The 22,714-nt window shown below is 44.4% G+C and overlaps 1 long non-coding RNA gene across 2 annotated transcripts; it reads left to right on the forward strand.

The window, feature by feature from the left end:
- The first annotated feature begins 388 nt into the window (after positions 1-388).
- Positions 389-22,291, forward strand: LOC115496301 (uncharacterized). Of its 2 annotated transcripts, XR_012057168.1 has the most exons (3): positions 389-832; positions 2,543-2,702; positions 21,474-22,291. It is a non-coding gene; the product is annotated as an uncharacterized lncRNA (long non-coding RNA). The 2 variants fall into 2 exon arrangements; XR_012057167.1 differs by lacking the exon at positions 389-832 and having other exon boundaries at positions 2,377-2,702.
- Positions 22,292-22,714: the final 423 nt, after the last annotated feature.

Consider the following 22,714-nt stretch of genomic DNA (forward strand, 5'->3'; position numbering starts at 1 on the left):
TGCTCGGGGTAGGGTGACATCAGCCCATGCTCCCACACATCTGTACATGCCCTAGGCTCCTAAAATTGACCTTAATGCTAGTAATGTTGCATGAAATAACATACAGCCTTCTCTTCACCTCGCGGAGGCATCCCATCCACCCTTAAGCTGCTCTCCACAGGCTCAGTGCCATGTGCTGCACACAGCTCCATCCACAACACCCTGACTTCAAACTCAGAGTTTCTCAGCATCTCATCCAAACTTTGGCTGATCAATCATTTTGCAAGCAGATATTTTAATTTTTGCACTATTCTTCAGAAATTACAGCCACTCACTTCTAATTTCCCGTTTGTCCACTATATGCACCCTCTTTCACTTCTCTGTCTGTGAATTTATTTTTACTTGCAATCTCCCACCAAGGATAGAAAGTCTTTAGTTCAGAAAAAAAAAAATCTGTATTTTTTTTTATTTTATTTTGTTACTAAATAACCCAAAACTTCTCATTTCAGTTTGCATAAGGTAAAAATGTATTAATCTTTGAAGTTCATCAGCACAAATTATCTCTTCACATATAAGTCTGATGTCAGTTAAGTTTCTTGGGTTTAAGTTCCGTTTCTGTTGGAGCTGTCACAGGAACAATACATCTAATAAAGAAACACCTTCAGTGTTAGCTGAATGAGGCACCGGAAGGGGTTAGAATTACTGCAGTAGGATTAAGACTTTATTAGTTCTCATGTTTTTAATGGCAGTGTCTCATTTTGATTTCTCAGGTAGGACGTTGAACTCCGAGGAGAAGACATGACCTCATTACCTCCCATACTTTTATTGTGTTTTACTTACATGGGTACTTCTGGTGAGAGTTCCACTGTGGCATTTTTCTTGTGGATCTGGGGAGGACGGGAATGGGAGATACTAATATTCAAAAGAAATTAAAAAAAACCAATTCTGCGAGGAATGCAAATTTGTGAAACATTAAAAGAAGAATAAGATATAATCTATTGTGATTTTTTATAAAGAGTTAACTGAAAAACTCTCATGGGCCACATGTGTGATACAAATTTTAAAATCAGACTGAATAAGAAACAATGCACAACTGCCTTTTGTAACCCAAGGGACTTTAGGAAGCAGGGTTACAGTTTAAATCTAATTTTCAATTTCAGAGAAGGCTTATGCATCATATCATGCATATTTTAAACTGGCTTTAACTGCAGCTGTGTTTAATAATTTATTCTGTCTTTTAGAGATAAGTAAATAAATACAGACTGCATGATTTTATTCCACTTTTCTCTAATAGTGGTGGTCACATGAGCTTTCTTTTTACGTGCTATGTGTATAAAATACTGTCTATGCTTGTTCGCCATAATTTTGTTACCTGCTGATTTCATCTCCCAGAAAATATTTGTAATTGTAGCCTCCACAGTTTACCTAAGCTGATTTAAGAAAGATTTGGAGCATGGAATATAATTCAGAAGTGAATAATGAGGGCCCACTGTGCCAGGCAGCTTCTAAATGGGAATGAGTAGCTGTGTCCCCTCTTTCAGCACCCACCAGCCATGGTCTGAAGGGCCTGTCCAACTCACTCTTCGAGTGAAACCTAAATGGGGTTTATGCCTTAGACGATTGAATTATTCTTGTACTACACTGCAAGCACTTGTGTCAGTCCTGACTGCAGCAGTGTGCTGTGCACCTCCTGACCTGAGAATTCACTTGAAAATCTGGAGGAGTGTGGAGAGGGGGGGAATAATCACAAACAATCTTTCCCCCATTCACCCACACTTCCCCCCCCCACCCCCCACCCCCCACCCCATTCATAGAAATCTTACACTAAATCTAGGCCACGCAGTAGCCAAATTGCCTCCAGGTCAGTCTGTGTTTTGTCAGAACTGCTGCTGGTGCTAATGAGCATCCCTGTTTCGAATGTAACAGTATTAATGACCCTATAAATGCTTCTGGGCCATTTCGGTGCTGCAAGATGACAATACAGGAAAACGAGTAAGTGATTTTAAAACCAGATAAAGCAGACCCAGAATATTATGCTGATGACATGACTAGAGATGTAGAAACCTCGGAAAAAAAAAATTGTGATGAGAACTAAATGTCCTGTTTCCCAACCGTTTCTCTACCACTGAAATATATTCACAAATCTGTTGGGAAGGAGGCTACTGATTTTTAAGCCCTCAAATCAAGATTCTCTCTGAAATGTGAGAACAATATTGAGTTAATGTTCTATTACCTACAGAAATAAATTTTTCAATGGTTAGATAAATATTAAATGTATTTTCATAACAATAGTCATGTGATACAAGAGTAAAATTAAATAGAGCATAAAGTGCAGGATGATGGGGTGATGCCCTGATCCTTTGGGCCTTCCTGTTTTTTGGCTGAAAAGTGTCTGCGCTGGCTTCTGTTGGTGTTTGATAACGCCCTGTCACAGCTGATGATCAGGTCATGCTTTATTTGTACAGACACAGTAGCTGCCCTCCGTGAAAGAAATATTGACTGACAGTATTAGCAACAAGGCCATTGTATTGTACACTGAGAATGTCATGCTTCTTTTTTACAGGGAGTCTCTGAGAGATTCAAGCTTTCAGTCCAGCTGAATAGCAGTGCAGCCCTGACTGAGCAGTTCGGCTCAGCACAAGGAGCTGGAGCACAATGGGAAAACTTCCTTTGTCAGAAATCTCACAGCATCTCTCTCCAAAGCTGTTTTCCTTACTTCTCAGGTAAATGCAAACTTTGTCTCCTCCATTTCCATTCTCATGTTCTGGCACTGCCCAGGCTCCTCCATAGCCAAGCTCCAGCATTGCAATTCAAATCCAATCTTACCAGTATGGCTTTTGTTGGGTTAGGTTTCTGCTGAAGGGAAGCAATATTTATGAGAAGAAAAACAAAAAAACCAAAACAATAGTGTTTTTACTGTTTCTTCTTACAAGAAGAAATAAGCATGGAAAGAAACTTCACTGAAGAGCATGGGCTGAAAACATTAATTTCCATATTTTGCTTTCATGTAAAGACATTTGAAGACTTGAAAATTAAAATTAAGTGTTTTGAACTAATTTGGTTTTAATTAATAATCCTGCTCTTCAGTCACTTCTGACCAATTTATCACTCCTCAATATTTATGTTGTTTATTCCTCATTGGAAACCATAATTGGATGTGAAATTTAATAATAATATGATCCAGGTTATGGTTGTTTTTTTTTATCTCTTCCCCATGAAGCAAATCCAGAAGGAAGAGTTGTATTGGAAATGTTGAGTAGAGGATCTTGCTGTCTGCTAATTCAGAGAATTTGTATAGTGGTGCCCTTAAAAGATGCATCCCAGGGGAGGGGGTTGGTGTGTGGGATTCTTCAGTTAGAAAAGGAGAATCATTGCGATGCCTGCACACAGCTCACGTTGAAACACGTGTTTTTCTCCTTTGTTGTTGCTGTTTAAAAGGAAGGAAACAAAATTGCGCTGTTTCAGATACAAAACACTGACAACAGGAACATAACACTTTATTTTTGGGGTCTGCTAGTCAGGCATCGCTAAAGGATTTTTTAAGCCATCCCAGATGGAAACCCAAGCGTGACACAGGCTTGGGAGTCTTTATAGCTTCATCAGAACTTCTGCCGGGGAAAGTGTTTACATCCACACTAAACGGAATTAATTTATTTGGTTTTTTTAAAGGTCAGAATAAGAAAGTGAGTCTGCAAAGTTCTCAGCTGTATTCATTTCCTGCCTGGCCCGCGGTTCCCGGCCGGCATCTCTGATTAGCGCTGTTTACAAGTGACATACATCACTGTCACCATTAATCTTAAGGCAGTCGTTTCCTCGGCTGAGCCCCGCGGTGTTTGCAGCCAGCTCTGACATCAGTACTCATTAGACAATGGCGTGTTAATAACCAGCTCCCGGAAAGGCTCACCTTCCACACTCACAGGACTCTTTTAAAATGTGTTTTTTCATATTGTGCTGTTCACCAGAAATGGTGAAGGCGGGAATGTTCTCTAAATCCTGCTTAAAATACCCTTCCTACTGGAGTTCTGCACTACTGGATTTATTTCTGTCTTACAGAAACCCAGAAGGACTCTTCACATGACAACTTTGTCTTGGGGATTTTTTTAGTTTTTTTTTTTTTAAGACAGATTTTATCAACCCACAGTAATGGAGCAAACAGAGGCAGGTATTGGGCTGAGAGTTTTCTGGTCCTTCTGGGAAAGGTGTGGGACTGTTGCTTGGTCATGCACAAGAGGACTGTGATTCCTAATCCACTGACTATTAACCGTAACATCAAACTCCCTACAGAACACAAGGGAATAAAATCCGTGTTGCATCTAGGACTGAATCTGCTATCACTGAACCACTGGGTGGTTTAAGCAGAGCCAGCATGCTTAATGCCAGGCATGTCCTTACTCTACTTTTCCAGTCAGAGTATCAGGAATATCTCAGGATGCTGCAGCCCAGGCTGAGCTACCAGGGCAGGCAGTGTCAAACCTCCACAGTGATTCTGCAGTATTTTTTTTTTTTCAGCTTATATTTTATTATATTTTATTGCTACTTCTTCCTGATAACACTTTGTTCTTGCATCCTGATTTAGCTAAGACAAATAGTCCAAGGGCTTACAAAGTAGTATGGTGGATTTCCCATCAGAGCAGTAAAAAATTGGTACCCAAAAACCTTAAAAATACATAGCTAAATTTCCATATGAATATGTAAATATATTATTTTCAAAGTCTGTCAAAGGAAGAGAGCATCTGAAGATATAAAATCTATATGTCCTCTGATCTTTCTCTTCAGTAATTACCCAAAGATGTTCATCATGAAAATTAGGTAAAAATAATAATGTTACATCACATTTCAGTGCAATCTTCAGAATGACTGAGAAATTTTCCAGGAAGGTTCAACTGATTTTTGAGGATTGAACAAAGCTATATTCTAAAATGTATGCTGGGACAGTTTTATTTCCTAGATTATGGAAGTTTTGCAGTTGTAGGTTTTTTTTCCTGCTCCCAAACTTAGAAATCTAATGAGGAGTTTGGCTTTGAGGCAGGGATATTACATGTCAGCCTTTACCAGTAAGTCATAGTCTCTCATCCTCTTTGCTACTACCAGAATTTCCAACAAAAGCGTTCTATCACCAGGCATCAGAGTATCAGCTTTCCCAAAACTGCTGTTCTATTTTTTCAGATTTGCAGGAACCCTCAAGAAAATTTGCTGGTTACCTAACACAATGAGAGGCTGAGGGCTGTGAATCCTAGAGAGCCTCCAGGGAAGCTTCAGGCATAGCAGAGACAAGGTTTTGCTCTAGTAAAGTCCCTGTGTGAGTGTTTAATTCCAGTCATGCAAGAAATCTTATTGGATTCATTCATAGTGTTGTGGAGACTGTGATCTGGCAAAGATTTGAGACATTTTGGGACCCAGCAGATGTGAGCAGCAACAGCAGAAACAATTGAACCCATCCTTCATTCTGCTAGGCAGCAGGATGGATTTTAATTAATTCCTCACTGTCACCCTGTGTTGTTATTACCATGACCTTACCATTTGGGCACTATCCATTCCTTGAATTTTTCAGGCTTTTAGCCTGAGTCATGGCCTGCTTCATGATTATTGTGAGTTTGATGATACACTTCTTAGCTTTTGCATGAGTTGTCCTTGGTGACCTCTGAATTTCACACCAGATCCTCATCAGGCCAAATCTGCTGCTCCTGTCTTTCTCCTCTGTGTTTTTCTGCCACAGCTAGAATAACTGGAATCACAAAAATAAGTTTTGCAAAGCTTGCCAAAAATGCTTCCTCAAAACAGAGGAAGCATGATATTTGCAGTTTCAGTATGCACACTAGGAAGGGAGCTATTCTAGTTTCTCTGTTGAGTGAAAACAGGTGATCATTTATTACCTTATGCTGTCAATTTTATAAACATGAATCTTTAATAAGTTTGATATTGCTGTGGTCACCAAATATAATACAAATGTTGCACTTCATCTGTTGCTGATCAGCCTAGATTGCCTGAGGATAGACTGTTGATCTGAAATGTGTCCTTGTGGCATGTATGAAACAATTTCCATTCCAGTTTGCAGTGACCACAAGCCATTTTTTGCAATTCCTAGGGAAGGTCTACAGATCAGGAGACCCTTTGCTTTACTTGATCCACAAGCACCTTTCAAATCCTAATTTAGAGATTTTCACAGGCTAAGTATTTTTTTTCAACCCAGAATGATCTCTAAGTTTAAAACATTTGCTTTCTGATTATCAAATTCCAGTCTCATCCTGACAGTGTAGATACATGTTGCCCAGAGGATGGATATATGGACATCCAGCTCTTCCAGCACCAAAAAAAGGCACTTCAGCTGGTGGCTGACAGTAGCCACGGCTGTCCCGGTGCTCCATCTGTTGGAAAACTTCTGACATGTCCTTTCTCCCTTGCAAAAAGGGGACATGAACGCCTCTGCCTGGGAACCAACATCCCACACGTTCTCCAGTCAAACCCAAAAGAGCTGTGTGCTGCATCCCTCTGCTGTTAATACATTCCATCCGCCCCAGCTCATGCTGCTGAGGGGGCTTGGTTCAGCAGCAATGAACAGAGCAGACTTTCTTAAGGACTAAGAAATAGTCAGTGCAATAGTCTGATCTTTTCCTTCTTCCCAAGTGCTTCCCTGGTGAAAGAAGTCAGTTGTCTGGGGTTTTCCAGGAAACACCAAGCCTGATTCCCAGCACAGGGCACAGGCTGAGGCGCAGCCATGGAAGGCGTGGGACTACAGCTCCTGGAGTTGCCCTGGGCACAGCTCCTCCTGGCCCCCCTACCCTCCTCCCTTTCATTAGCATGCTCTATTTCTTCTCTAGAGGTAGTTTAGCCACAGCTTGCCTTGTCAAGGTTTCCCCCGAGGTTCAGAGCTCTCTGTGAGCAGGGTCAGACCCACAGCCAGCAGAAAGAGCAGCTTTGGTACCCCCATGGTCCATCCCCACACCTCCAGCAGATCCCTGCTAAGTCACACAGAATCACAGAACCAATGTGGTTGGAAAAGACCTCTGAGATCAGCGAGTCCAGCCCATGACGCAGCACCACCTTGTCACCCAGAACATGGCACTGAGGGCCGTGTCCAGTCCTCAAACACCTCCAGGGGCAGTGACTCCACCACCTCCCAGGGCAGCCCATTCCATTATCTAATCATCTTTTCTGTGAAGAAATTCTTCCTAATATACAATCTAAACCTCCCCTGGCACAGCTTAAAACTTTGGTCCTATCACAAATAACCTGGAAGGAGAGGCTGGACCCCACTGGCTCCAACCCCCTTTTAGACTTCCCTTGTACTTGCAGTTTTGCTGCCTGGTTCACACCAACTCATCCCAGACATGTGCTATGATGTGAAGATCCTTGTCAGCTGCCTGGGGGCAAAAGACTTGGCCCTCATGGCTGTGCAAACTCAGACCATCAACTCTCAGTTTAAAGATCATCTGTATCAGAGATCTTCAAACTGATCTTTAAACTCATCTGTATCAGAGGTCTTTAAACTCATCTGTATCAGAGATCTTTAAACTTCTGTTCCTGCTGAGAAGGACCTGGATGCTATTATCACCTGCTCGCTTTTGGTGGATCTCCAGTATCCAGAGCTGAGTGATCACGGACTACTGTCCTGGTCACCCTCTTCCAGTGACTGACCCATCAATGACAAATCTCCATTTGTGTTGATGGAATAGGCCCTGTTTATTTCTGTTACTTTTGTGGCAGGGCTGTGCAGACGTGGCCAAAGACACAACTGTTCTCTTGATATTTGCACCTGTAGTCATTATCTGGCAGCTGAGTGCATGCGGGAACCCACGTCATCTCAGCTGTAAAAAACCAGGTGTGCTGGGACCTGGGATCCTTCTCTGGCTTCTGAAGGATCATTTGGCACTGCTTTGCCCCAGTGGTTGCCATGCTGCACTCATTTAGCTGGTGTAATGGTTATCTGAGCAGAGCTGAAAACAGGGAACCCCAGCAAGCCCTAGGGGCAGAGCCAGAGCAGATACTTCAAAGCAAAATCCTAGGCTTGTGCCTAGGGCATATGAGGGAAAGCCTCCTCTGCACAAGTGAGCCTCTCTGAAGTCTCACTCCAGCTGCTGCAAAACGTGCTCCTCTTCAGGTGCCTTATTTATCTGCACTTTCTGTTTGTCATCACTTGAGGGCGGTTAAGCTCATGATAGGTCTTGCGCTAGCCAAGTGTGATTTGATCAAATGTCAGCATTTTAGCTGTTAAAGTAAAACCCAGCAAAGCCAAGGAAAAAGTCATTGCTTTGGGGGTGTGTCCAGGTTGTGCCAGGGAAACTGTCGCTGTTAATCACTGTCTTCCCGGGTGGGAGAGGATACTCTCCCTTTGCTTGAATACAGCCTGCTCCAGTAAATTGGCTGGTGCCCTCTAAGATAAAAATGCTATGTGTGAGATTATCCTGCAGCATTTCTTGACTCAGTCTGGCCTGTGCAGGGCTAGAATTCTTGGACAGAATTTGCTAGCAAACCATGTTAGTCATACAAAAAAAATTGTGGTCCGGTGACCAGCGTCCATCTCTCAGTGTGTAACTGCACATGAATGCAACAGCAGTGACAGAAGGCTGAGTAAGTCCAGCCAAAATCAGTTTCTTGGAGAGGATGGAAATTTCCTATCTCTTATTCCTGGTCTGAGTGACTCAGTGGCTTTGAATGGACACTGTGTAGGGTGTGTGTTGGCATATGAGAAATCAGCACCAGAGCTCTCCGAAGAGAGGGACGCAGGGTCCAAGAGGGAAGGCCAAGATGTGTGTAGGGCCATGAGCCTTCAAATCCCACAAGGTGTGTGGTGAAAACCAGCCTGCACCAAAGTGATGCTCAGTGTTGTTTATCTACTCTACAGCAGTCACACAGCTGACTGCTGCCTCCTTGCTGCCCTTCAGGCAGCCCTGGTAGTCCCTGTGCCATCCCTTTGCCTTCCTTACAACGCAATTGGAATTTTTCTCCTGAATTTTTTCCTCTCCCTTCATTAGCAGCTGTGAGCTTTGGCAACAGAAGTGTGGGTGTTGGACACACGCAGCTCCTGACCCTGGCCTTAGTGATAAATACTGGGATAAAATATAAGGTGAAGTCTGCAGTGTGATCTGAGCTGATACTAAAAGAATGAGCAATATTCCTGTGCCCCTGAAAAGCTCCCAGTAGGCTAATTAGCTGGGATGATGGCATGGCTAATTGGACAAGGCTGGGTGTGGTGCTGGTACAGCTGCTTTGCTCGTACACACAGGGAGGAAGCCTTCTTGATTGAACTTGAACTGCCTGTAGATCCTTCCTTACATTCCTGATTGAAGTTTCCTTTTGGTGGGGCCACATGGCACCTGATCTATAGAAAGGATATAGGATGTCCTACATCTCCTTGCTCTTTGTGAGTGTTGGACCAGATGGGTTCTGACTCCCTTCCAGACCTCGGTTACTCTGTTAGTAAGACTTGAGAGTCTTCCTGAAAACAAATAAGCCAACAAATTGCCCCAGCAAACCAGAAAATCATGGACCAACACAAACCCCCTTGATATTTGCCATAACCCAACATAGGAACTGTGGAGCTGTACCATGGGCTCTCCACCAGTTTGCTCTAGGACACATGTTCGCAGGGGCTGCAGCTCCCTGGTTTGTCAGGGAATGTGCATTGCTCTGGCTGAACCAGATGCTGCAGATTCTGCTGCTGTGCTGAGTAATGGGCAGAGGCTTGTGTTCCAGGGAGCAGCTGTTGAACAGAAATCAGGGAGGCCATTTAGCTGAAGTTACAGCAGAATCAAACAATCAATCCTCTACCAGATCAGCTGTGTTGCTGCAGGCAGGGCTATGCTGTGCACACCAGCAGTGGACAGTCGAAATCCATCCCAGTGTTCACCCCACACCCGGGCATGGGGGACCTGGAGGGGTGTCCCCCACAGCCAGGAGAAAGCAGAAGTTTTTTCTTGTGTTAGATTTCCCCATGGTCTTAGCACTGCCCTGGAAATTAGCCCCTGACAGGAGTCTGCTGGCCAGGCAGGAGCTGGGAAGATTTTAATGTAAGGAAGAAGGTAAAGCAGCTTTGCTTTGTTTTCTGAAATGAGTGAGGTGGCTTCTTCCCTCCATGTCCCAGTCCCAGGCTCTTGTATTTTTCATGCTTCCTTAAAAGTGTTTGTAATTATATGAGTGGCTTCAGAAGACAATTAAGCCTTCATTTGGAGGCTGCTCTTGGTGCTGGAAGCCCTCCATTAGCCTGAGCTTCTGTCAGGGAAAAACATGACATAGTCTTTAACAACTGTACCAGCTCCTATCTGCTTAATGTTGATTTTCCTATTAAGTTCAGCTAATACTTTTCTGATTGTGTGAGCTGGGCCTGAAGCCAGGCCTGGTGACTTTTGCCAGCTGCTTTCAAGGCTGAATCAGAGATGAGCAAAACCCTCCCAAACACTTCCCTGCACACGTGCTCAGCCCCATCTGAACAGTGGCAGCTCTCCCTAAAAGTGACTCAGGCTCTGCTTTGTACCCCAGGTGCTGCTTCCCAGGGCAAGACCCATCCAGCCAGGAGACATGGATGCCCGGGAGCACACTCAGCAGAGCACCAGGAGCCTGGCACTGCATGGAACTTGCCCCAAGAGGTGCCAGAAGGGATGCCATGGACTCAAAGGCCAGCCCACATCTCTGCCTGTTGTTTAGCTATGGAGCAGGAATTATTGTGTGGGCTTTCTGAGGCAGAAGATACACTACAAACTGCCCAAGAGGGGATATTTGGAAATAGAAGAACATGCACAGCTCTTCCATAATGTGGAAGGGAGGATGCTGGCATGTTGGTGGGGTAAAAGACTTCAGTCAAGAAGCTCAGGGCTGCCACTCACCTGCTGTGAATCTGCTGCTCTCGAGAGGGTGGTACGACAAAGCTCCCAACCTAAACCATTCCATGATTCTATGAAATTTAGGCAGATGTATAAACTCATTGCTGACCAGCAATGAACCTAAGCACATCTGATTTTATTTAATAATTGAACTGCTTTCTTTAATTAAAAATGGCCAGGCAATTAAATAATTTCATTTTAAAAATCTTATTTAATTTCAATTAGCTCTGATTAATTACTATTCCTTCGAATCAAAATATCAATATGATATAAAACACTAGTGTTGAATTTTTCATTTCAGGAACATTACTGTCTTTTAACTTTAAAACCTTTGCAACTCTAATACAATTATCATGTGCCAGTCAAGTTTTAATGCCTTATTACATCCTAACACTGACAAATACAAGAGACTCTGAGCTTGTGTTTGGAGCTGATTTCCTTCTGCAAAGCCCCTTGTTTGAAGTGTCTGTGAGCTGCAGCCAGCCACTCACAGGGAGCTGGGCTGTTTGACCAGGTGCTGGCCAGGGCCCTCGGGTGACAGCAGGCTACCAGAGGTCACTGACAGCTACAGGACTCCCATGTGCTTTGACTCTGCAGATCTTCTGGAGTATTTGTTTTTCAAGAGTTTATTCCTCTACTAAGGCAGGATTAAGATTTGCATGTTTAAATTAGGAAATAAGGTCTGGAAGCCAAAATAGTATTTCTTTTCTTGACCATAAAGATTAAAATTTAAAAAGCAGCTGTATGACAGGTTCAAAATCCAATTCATCGTGGAATTTCTGGCGGCAAAACATGGCTTCTGTGTAAGATGTTTGGTACATGGGGAGTGAAGTTTAGAGAGCTTGTAATTCACTGCAACACAGCACTAGACATCCAAGGAAGTCATTATTGTAGATGGTTTCCTGGTAGCATAAAGAAGCAGGAGGGATCCAGGCTGTTTCAGAGCAAAGTTGAAAACAATAATTGACTTTTACTCACTGGGAAAGAAGATGCAGCATGACAAATGGTTTTGTGGTTTGAATCATTAAAGACCAAGGAGAGAGTTGCTGGCTAATGGGGCTCTACTGGGCAGAAATGGCCGTGTCGGGATTGCTGTGATCAATTTGCAAGGTGTGCTCACAAAGCATAGGAGGAGTCAGCAGGGCCCTGGCTGGCACGGCTGGCCATGGGGAAGAGAGGCTGTAAAGGATCAGAGAGGAACCAGGAACACGCCAGCACCTGATGCTTGTCACGCCTCTGGGCAGAGCAAAGCTCCTCATGGGAGGGCAGAGAAGGCTCTGCCCATCTGGGAGCAGGCTCAGGGTGCAGGACCCTGTATCAGAGACTCTGAGGGCACTGACGGGCCTTAGCAGCCCCATCCATCCCCATCGGGGCTCCCACCCACACCCTCTGCTCATGGACCAGGAGCTTCGTTTAAACTCAGGTCTCAAGCTCTGTCGTAGGTTGGTTTGTCTCCAACCTCATCTCCTGCTAGGTCACTCTAAATGTCCCCTGCTCTGATCCATCCTAAGGCTGTGGATGGCCACTGTTTGGTCCCTGTGTAACCTGCTTTGCTCAGGTGCTGTGGGATGGTGCCCTCAGTGAGGACACAGCCAATGCTGGGGTCATCCTCAGCTCCTGCCTTGTCTCCCTTGCAGCAGCATCTCTCCTGCTGCTGCCTTCTTACACAGCACATTTTGCAGCACATCCTGAGGAGGTCACTGGAAGTCTGCTGAGCTACAAGAGGGGTCACCAGACGAGCCTTGGGAGGAAAGGACTGCTCTGTCTTTGGCTTGTCACCTGGAGGAGAGGTGCCTTCTCCCTACAGCAAACTCATTTCTTTGCTAAAATTATAAGGTATGAGTCCTTATTTCACATACACATACACATCAGGGTTTATTCTGGCTCTTGGAAGAAGTGATCTCAGAAATAATCCAAGGGTCAGTTTTCTAACATTAGGCTGGAATTGTCTTTATTTACTTCTACAGACTTGGCCAAAGCTCAAGGCACTCTAATGCTGTGTATTCTTCAGTAAACACAATTAACTGGAAACTCAGAAACACTGATACCATCTTTCCCTTGGGACTGGTCACTGTGAACTGCTGTCTCCAGCCACAAATTCAACTTACTTTTTCCCCGGGGTTGCAGAGTAGGTGGAAATCCATTTAGCTTACAAAAAAAAAAAAAAAAAAAAAAAAAAATTGATGATGCATCTTAGCTTGGCTTATGGCAGTGGTCAAAGGGTAACAAAGCTTGGGAAGAATGGGAAGGTCACGACTGTACAGAGCCAGTGGGTCCATGCTATTCATCAAGAGCTGGGTGTTTGTCCTTGAGGCAGTTAGGTGGGATCGTCAGGATCAGGACATGCCACAACCCCAACATTCAGCCACAAATCTCCACAAATGTGAAGACCAAAGCTGAACTTTAAACTCCTGTTCTGCAATCTCCCCATAAGCCCTCTCTGAAAGAATGCAGAAAGACCCTCTAGAGCTTCTCCAAGCTGCAAGGCAGAGGCAGATAAATTATATTTTTAGTGGGAGCTTTTTGATGTGATGTTAAAAGCCCTTCTCCAGGTGATCCAGTCTAGTACTTCATGATCTTACATCTGGAAAAATCTTTTCTGCTGCCTAATCTAATCCTTACTTGGTGTAATTGAGGACAAACATTTCTTGTCCTTACCCAGCATGGACACACTAACAGTTTATCATCTTCCTCTCTGTAACTGCAGCCTTTTATGGCTGTGAAGTTTAGGTACTTCATGTATCGTTACCCTGTGTCCCCTTGGTCTGCCCACTTCTAGATTAAGCAAACTCTCATTCTTCCATCTTACCTTTTAGGTCTGCACTCTGGACTCTTTCCAGTCAGTCTGCAACCTCCTTGAAGAGCAATATCTATCTTGCAGCCTCCTACTGAATGTCTGAAGGAGGCAGAGCCCTGTGAATATCCCACACATAGGTGTATAAGAGATTTGTAACAGAAATGCTAAAGCTGAAGTGAAGCCTGAATTGTAGTGTGTGTAAAGAATGGGGAAAAAGAAACAGAGTGAGGATTAAAAGAATGACCTGTACTGATATGGTAGGGCACTGCTCCCAGAACTGGGTTGTAAAACTGCCATTTCTTGTTGTAGAACTGAAGAATGTGTTTATGGCATGACCAAAAGGCCTGCAGTCTGGTCAGATCACAGCACAGACAAGGCATCACAAGACCCCACGTCCCACCAAGAGAATGGCAATTCACACACCACTGCTTTTCCTGATGGGCCTTCAGGAAAGCAAACATGTCCAGACTAGAAGAAGCAGATAGGCCTCAAATCTGAAGAGTTTAGCTGGTGCTGTTAGTCGCAGAAAGGGCAGTGTGTACAGTTTAAGGCTCAATTTCTGCACGCTGTTCTGTGCTCTTGGCAGCATGGTCCCAGCCTGGTAGCCTTTTACCTCCTGGGAAAAAATGTTGTCTGCTTAGCTGTGTAGTTGATTGAAAGCTTCTGTGTCTCATCCATTCTTCCTGCACTGACCTTCAGCAGCCTGTCTGTGTGCATGGCACACACTGCTCTCCCTCCCCTCGTTCCCTGGGCAGGACTGCTCATGTTCTAAATCTCCATGCTTTTCCTCATTTCCAGTCTGTAGTTAAACTGCTGCTAAGCTCTGTACATGCTAGGTTCACTACTGCTCTTCCATGGCTGCATATTTGGGGATTCTGGACTCGTTGGAAAGGGTGAGAGTGTCTCCAGACAAGCCCTGGAGGTTTGATCAGATGTACTTGCTGCTAAACAAAGTATTTGCTTCACTGAATTGTAAGCCCTGGATAATTAGGTTAGCTAGATCATCAGTGGAGGCTGGTTGAGATAATCATGTTTCTGCACCAGTAGCGAAACAGGTTAACTGAAAATGCATTAGCAGCTGCAGAACACAGAATAGCTGGATAAAAATCTGATGGAGTTTTGGCTTGGAATAATTTCCCTGTCCTTATAAAATAATACCTGAATTTGTGTTCCAGTTCTGTTACTGTTTTCTTGTGACACTGTGAAAAACTGAGTTCAAGATAAAGAATTTTTGTAACGTTTACTAAGGGATAAAATAAGAGACAAAAGTCCAGTGCTGGGGTGCTCCTGGCAGACAGCCAAAGAACATGCCCTATCCTGACAGTGATCTCTTTATATGGTTACATCGCTGAGTTGCATTCATATTCATGTGTTTCATACATTATTCAAACATTCTTGCAAACTTTCTGATGTTTTGGGAACTTCTTTGTTTGGGTTCTTCACACTCCGGCTTATCTGCATAACATCCTGTGTGTCAGGTCAATATATTTTATTTCTTCTTGTATCTCCATCCTGCTGTAGCACATCCTCTGATAAGATTTTTGTATGTCCTCCTTAAATTAACATGGTAGTCTCTAACTGTCCTCCGGTGCTTTGGTTTGTGTGAAGGTGATCTCATTACTTGGAGGACTCAGTCAATGGAAAGGGGAACAACATGATCACTTTACACAATTTGTTTGGTTATATAGAGGTATTTTAACACCTAGTGTTCAGCTAAGGCCTATAATACAGTATATTCACCCTACTACTATTTCTATAAACTACACAGTACATACTTAAACTTACAGATTTTGTTATATTGACAAACAGCTAAATAAAGGTGTACATGATATTAGATCTGAATACTTATGATCAATGCAAAAACTAATATGTATAAATGTGAAAGCCATTATCATATCATATCTATAAATGTGAAAGCCAATCGCATATGCAGTCCTCTTTTTTTTTTAAGAATACTAAGCAGACATTTGACTGAATTATTTGCTGCAAGACTGTTGGTCTAGGGCTGGGAGCAGAATATCCTGCCCTCTTATGAGCAACCCTAGGCAATATATGAGGGAAATTGCAGTGGGGGAAGAAAATCCTGGTTTTAGGGCTGTCCCCATTCCCCTTCCTGTATATACTGCATATTACCTTGTGTGACTCAGACAGAACAAAGACAAGCAGGATTTTAGAGGTAATATCTTCAAAATTTGAGCCTACTTTGGTTTCTGCTGCTGACAGAGTCCAGCCTGCCTCCTGTACTGCCCTGATGGGGTTTGGACCAAGTATGCATATACTGGAGAATTTAAAAAGCACAGTGGGCTTCAGCCTTTATTATCCAGGAGCTATAAGTAAAGGCAATCCACAGCTGGATGTAGGAAAATGGAAAAATACAACAGCAAACCCATTCTTGTCAGCACTAGATTTCATGCAGCAAAGCAATTCTGAGAAGCTCAGCAAGATCACAGTGATGTACCTTGGACATGAGAGTATACAATGTGGGTGTCATCTGTTGACAGATGACACCTGTTCCCTCCTAGTATGAGCATCATGGTGGGAAGTGCTTTTTGAAGACCATCCCTGAGGATGTGCACCAGGCTGAAAATGCTACGGTGGGATATGCTGGCTCTAGGGCAGTGGATTCTTGAATAGGAGCAGCCTAAGCCTTCATGAGAAATGCCTTGAGCCATTTGTTCAGGGGTTAGGGCAGGTCGTGCCCTTGGCCATACCCCTGTAAATGTAAGGTTGTGTGATGAGGATGCAGCTGGCAAGACAGCTGGCGTCTGTGCCTCCTGCTGCCTTCCTGCGCATCTCACAGAGCAAAGTCTGCTTCAAGAGCTGCTCATTAACCCTCAAAGAGAAAAGTCCCCTTTGAGCACAGTTTTTGCTAGGTACAAAAAGTGTCCCAGTGCTCACTGGGAAGCTGCAGTGAGACATTAATTTTGAAGAATTAAGAATTTTAGGAAACTTAAGATGATAGTTAAATTAGATGTTGCTGAGTTAGCGGAAGTAGATAAATAGGCTCTGCTCATAGTTAACAGTAGCCAGATCTTAAATAAGATATCCAGGATCTATTAACTCATTTCTTGTCAACTTTATGTTTGGGTAGCTGTGCTTATCATGAGAAACAGAATGTGATAAACAGATTTCAGGGACACAAAAACAGTTGCAGACTTCCCATACTTGAGGAATCCATTGAACACAGGAAAACTACAAAGATTCATTTGTAATGTATGCGTTGAAAAAGTAGACAGGTCAGAACGAGGACGACTTATTTTACTTCCTCATTTTGGAGACCCCTCCCCAAAATGGGCCCCTGACTCATTTCCGGGAACAGAACTACGCATGCTTAATAGCCTTTTTGCCAATTAGCATACGAAGTGGAGAAGAGGAAGTGACAGGGACATGAATATGCATTCATATTTCTTGTATTCAAGACTTCTGTAAATAAAAGGGCTTTGGGCTTTGTAACACCTGTGATTTTTGCAGTGTGCATTAGGGAATTATCCCACGTACTGTCCTGCCCATCGCAATAAACATACACTTTCTAACTTTAACCTGTTAGAGAGTATTTGTCCGTCTCAGTTGGATATCGATATTAGATCGATATTCATATTTTAGTAAATCAGCAGCAGAACAGCTCTGCCAACCAGTGAAGCATGCTCCGGATGGTGCCTTCAGACTACTGTAGCACACGGATCTGAGCACAAGCATTTAGCAGGGAAGCCAGGCAGCTTCGGGGCTTGTTTTGATTTCTGCTCCGTCCTTCCAGTCTAACACACTAAGCACACATCAGGGAGCGGGGCAAGGAGACGCTCTGTTCTCTCATCTTGCAAAGTCAATCAGTTGCATAATATGAAACACAGGCAGCAGGAACGTGATCAAGTGCAGAGAAGGGACACGTCAAGCACTTTATTGCAGCCGTGGGAGAGGTGAACCAGGCCTCTCTCTACCCAATTTATCTTTTCCAAACTGCCTTTTGAGCCTGTTTTGCATCAGCCGCCTGTCATTCTAAATACAGCTCGGATTTTAAGGTAGCTCCCTTTCTAGGAGCCCTTGGCTACTAGAACAGGAGGGATAAGCACCCCCTAAAGCCCCCGGAGCGATTCAGAGAGTTTAGGTGAGCCACTTCCTCTGCATTATACTCCATTATACTCGCAGGGACAGGGATTGCTCAGGGGGCAGGGCTGGGCAGAGCATGAGGGGAGCTAGCATGTGTGTGAGACAGGTGAGAGCACCAAGGCAGGGCGTCACTGTGTTCAAACGGTTCCTTCGAAGGGAGGGAAATGACCTTTTTTCTTAAGATAAGGCTTAAACTCAGGGATCCTGCAGTTTGAGAGGTCTCTAGGCGGCTAATCTGGTGAGGTACAAGTAGATTTTTTCTGTGTATGTGTCCTCCTGCAGCTGGGAGTACTTTTTGCACCATCTGAAGGAGTATCAGGGTATCGGGGTATTATGGCAGCCTGAGCTCTTGGTTGTTTCCACTCTTGAGCCTTCTGCCTGTCTCTCATCAACAAGTTCTTAAAGATTTTACAGATCTGCAGTGCTTATTCAGAGATCATGCTGCAGAAGGACAAGCCCACATCAGAAGGGACAGACCCTCTGCACGTGGCAGAAACTGCAGCACCCTGAGGGGGAGACTGAAAAAAGACAGGGAGAGTTGCCTTGTTGATGCTGACTTAGAAAATTACAGATGTCCGTTCTGTTCTGTACCAGTGAAAGGTTTGATGTGGTGGCTTACCAGATGATCTGCACACCTGCTGGCAGCTCAGCCCCATATATTTTGGTTGAAGGAAACTGGGTTAAAAGAGAGAGCAGCAAGGTATGTTGAAGGAAGAGGGGAGAAAAAAAAGTCACTCCAATATGAAGTCTTCCAGGCATCTGCCACTGTCACAAGCAATTTGCTTCTTTGCCTAACAAACAGCAATAGCATTTGCTGTTCAAAGCATGTCTGAAAGCTGTGGGAGTATATAATGACAGTGAGGGGCTTCTGGGTTTTCTTACTCCATTTTGAAATTCATCTCTCATTCTTGTTATATTAGCACTACTTTTAGCTGTTCCTACACTGACATAAGTGATTCTCCACTATGCATCTCAAGCACGAGATGACAGTAAAGACGGTTGGGTGTTGCTGAGCTGAAGAATCATTCTGGAGCTCATATGTCGCACAGTTCTCTTAGAGAACTCTCTTAGAGATCCTTCTCTTAGAGATCCTACTACACTGTCCTAAAGCATTGGGACACTGCTTTCAGCTCACTGTGACTTCCCTTGCAGGTCAGCAAGGTCACCCAGCACATGCAGATGCTCCCTCCAGGGACAGCTGAATGTCCCTGGAGATCCTCAGCTGCTGGACATCGTTCCCAAGGATTGTTTTGTCCAAATGCTGTGGGTTGTGTCCTCCTCCTTCCCATGGCTCATCTCAGGGCCTCTCACTGAGCTTCCTGCCCCTTCTGTATATCACTGGCTATTCTTTCCCTTTCCAGCTCTCATGACCACAGCTTTTCCCATTCCCAGCCAGTGTGTCTCCATCCCACTTCTCAGCCTGTCCCTCCCTTCACAGGCACCACAAGATGCTGGTGCTCACAGGACAGGGAGAAATACAGTTGGTGTCTGGTGGCAGCACAAGGGCAGGACATGGCCCACGGAGCAGAGATGAGTGCACAGGGCAGCATGGCTGTGGTGTGCAGCTGTCCCAATGATACAAGGAGAGGACAAGCAGGATTTCCTGGCTGATGGGATGTTGGGCATGTTTTGATGGCCATCTACTGCTCTGTGTAACAGCCCAGGGTCTGTGTCTGGCAATCCTTCCCAGGTGGGACAAGTCCATTAGGGAAATTAAACTGAGTGGCAATCTCATGTTAGATTTCAGTGGGTGAGGTTTAGCTGGACTGACTGGAACTGCAGCATTATTTCACAAAATGGGGAAACGCAATTTGTCACAAACTGAAATTTCTTACGATGAACAACTAAGATAAACCCTCTGTACTTATGGATTATAAAACTCTTTGTGCATGGTTTATACCATGACAATACTGAGCATTGCTGTTTCTTTCAGTGTGATGCATGTCTTTAGAGCTGGCTTGTCTCTCCAGTGATCAGAGACAGTGTCCTGGAGCTGAACATACTTGATCTGAGGAAGTCCAAGTCCATAATGTACCTTTGTGGTTCCATTTATAAGGTTATCCAATGGAGTATCTCCTTTGATTTTTTGCATTATATCCTTAGGACCACAAGTCCCCTGTAGATGACCATTTAGGATTGCTGCAGTAAGTGTTGGTCAGATTCCTGGGTGATCCAAGTGATCCTGTGTTAGATGAGCCAGTTATGGATACACTGGAGGCTTGATTCAAAACATGTGTAGAAGCCCATATTTTTTCCTTTTGTGTTAAAACTTATTTCTAGATGAAACACCAAAGCATGAATGTGCCTTGGGATAGCAGCTTACTGGAGGCTTATCTGCTGAGCCAGTAATTGCAGTCTTTAGCATCCAGCCTGCATCTGGAGTACCAGAAAGACTGGTTTCAGGAGAGACACTAAAATCTCAACCATTTGCATCTTGCTGAGAAGTTCAGAAGGATAAAATGTAACAACATGAAACACTTGTTTCCTCTTTTTTTGGAAAAGCAGAAATTTCTATAAGGCATTGAATGTTGTCGCTCTGAGCTTCAGATACAGGGCACCATATAGCCATGTACCATGTGCCATAGATTTTGCTCACAGCTCTTTATCTTTTTCTTGAATCTTTCTCTGTGGAACAGCGAAACTCAGGTCTGTCCAGATTTTCAGCACTCCTGCAACATAAATTTTAAATAGCGAGATGTCCTGACAAAATAGGGCTCAGCAAGCAGTGTCTGTTTTCCAGAAGCCTATGCATGTCTGTTATACAGGGTATGCAGTCCTGTGCAACCAGTCTCTGCAGTAATTCCCATTTGCCTGCTGTAGTAATTCCACATTTTTGCTACACTAGATGTTTGCCACCTGCAATTTAATTTGTCTGAGTCACCTCCAAGACAGAGGTCAAGAAACTTCAGGCAAGGATCAACTGCTGTCAGCCTTCCCTCTTCTCCCTGTTTGTGAGGTTTCCACTAGCTGCACATCAGGGCTGACTGATCCATTGGATACCTGGCACCTTTTAGAATTGTCCCTCAGGCTGGGGCCACATGAAGACCTTTTACTTCTTCTGAAGTCATTGTATGCAGCAGCTGGCATCACCCAGTGCCTTTGAAAAGGTGCCCTCTGCTGCAGCTGCTTGTCCTTGCTTTTGTGTTTCTTTAGCCTGAAATCGTGATTCTTGCCACCCCATTCACAGACTTGTAAGATGTCACCTTTTAAATAACAGGCATACCCTTGAGATACAGGCACTGACAGATGCTTGCTGCTTCCAAGCTGTCTTTTGTGAGCTGCCTTAGAGACCTCAACAACTAAACTGTGACCAGAGCAGCAAGCAACGTGCTGAGCCATGACCTCACTGACAAAACGTCTCCTGGGCTTTGCACAATCCAAAACAGCTCTACCTTTTGTTCCCTGGCATGGGCCTTGTGGTATGGCACCTCTAATCTTGCTAAACTGCCACTGTAAAGATAAGAGGGAAGGGAGCAAGAAAGGTCCATTTGAGGTTAAGAGTAAATCCCACTACATCTGCAGTGATGAAAGATTTCATTTTGTAGCTTGTAACTTCTCATCCTGCAGTGGTTGTCTAGGCAGAAGACAGCTCACTTACACTGAAGGGTTGGGCTTTTTAAAGCTGGAGAACAGGAGCCATTGCACAGCTGGGATGCTAGGGTGCAGAAGGCACAAGAAAATGTTTTGTTGCACACTGTACATAAAGACATCTTAATTTCTGATGCACCAACTCTCTTCCTGCCTCCATTGATGCCTCCTCCTCCTCTATACCTTAGGGTGAAGCAATCTGCCCATGAGTGAGAGGTGTGTGCCAGCCACTGACTGTGAGCAAACAGTGATTGATGGGCCCCACAGGGTCACGCTGCACAGTCCTACCACCACACATCACAGCTCCTGGCTCAAGGGGATTTCCCAGTGAGTGTCAAGCAGTCAGTGTCAGGTAAGTGCAACTGGCTTGCACTGGGATTCTTGGAGGAGTAGACCAAAGAACTCTCAGGACAAAGAGTGGTTCTTTTCCATCCATTTAAAAATAAAATAATACTGGAATTGGAAAGCCATGCTTTCTGATTTTTCCCACAGCATTTTCCTGGAGAAGCTGGAAGCCTGGGACTTGGACTGGTGCACTTTTCACTGGGTTAAGGACTGGATTAAGGACAGGGTTAAGGACTGGGTTAAGGACAGGCCCAGAGAGTAGTGGTGACTGGACTTACATCCAGCATGTGGTCAGTCAGCAGTGGAGTTCCCCAGGGCCCATTGTTGAGCCCAGTCCTGTTTAATATCTTTATCTGTGATGTGGAAGAGGTGTTCGAGTGCACCCTCAGCAAGTTCACAAATGTCGGTCTCAGATTCAGTCAAAGAGAGAAATTGAGAGTTTCTAACAGGTAGAAGCCTGGGAATTTGTTGGGAAATAATGTAAATAAGGTCCTTTATCTCTCTTGTTGTTCACATCATTTATAGTTAAGTTCTACCACTGTGCGTCATGCACTGTGCACCAGTGGTGTCGGTTGTTTTTACTTCAGGACCAATGGAATTGGCCCAGATGAAGCTTTGTATAAAGAGCGATGCATTTTGAAATAAATCAGTTTTACTCTCAGCCTTCTGACTCAGAGTCTCCTCATTCCCATCCTGCCTCAACAGCGTCACACAAATCAAGTTGAATGGGAGTGTTGCTCTGCTGGAGGGCAGGAAGTCTCTGCAGAGGGATCTGGAGAGGCTGCATCCATGAGCTAAGGCCAACTGTATGAGGCTCAACAAGGCCAGGTGCTATGTCCTGCCTTTGAGTCACTTTGAGCAATCCCATGAAATGCTCCAGGATGGGGCACAGTGTCTGGGAAGCTGCCCAGCAGAAAAAGACCTGGATGTGCTGGTCAAGAGTGGGTGAACATGAGCCAGCTGGGCCCAGGTGGGCAAGAAGGCCAAAGGCATCCTGGCCTGGATCAAGAATAGCGTGGCAGGAGGACCAGGGAAGGGATTGCTCCCCCTGTAGTGGGCACTGGTGAGGCCACACATCAAGTGC

The sequence above is a fragment of the Taeniopygia guttata genome, chromosome 8 (genome assembly GCF_048771995.1).
Source record: "Taeniopygia guttata chromosome 8, bTaeGut7.mat, whole genome shotgun sequence".
Classification (NCBI taxonomy): Eukaryota; Metazoa; Chordata; class Aves; order Passeriformes; family Estrildidae; genus Taeniopygia; species Taeniopygia guttata.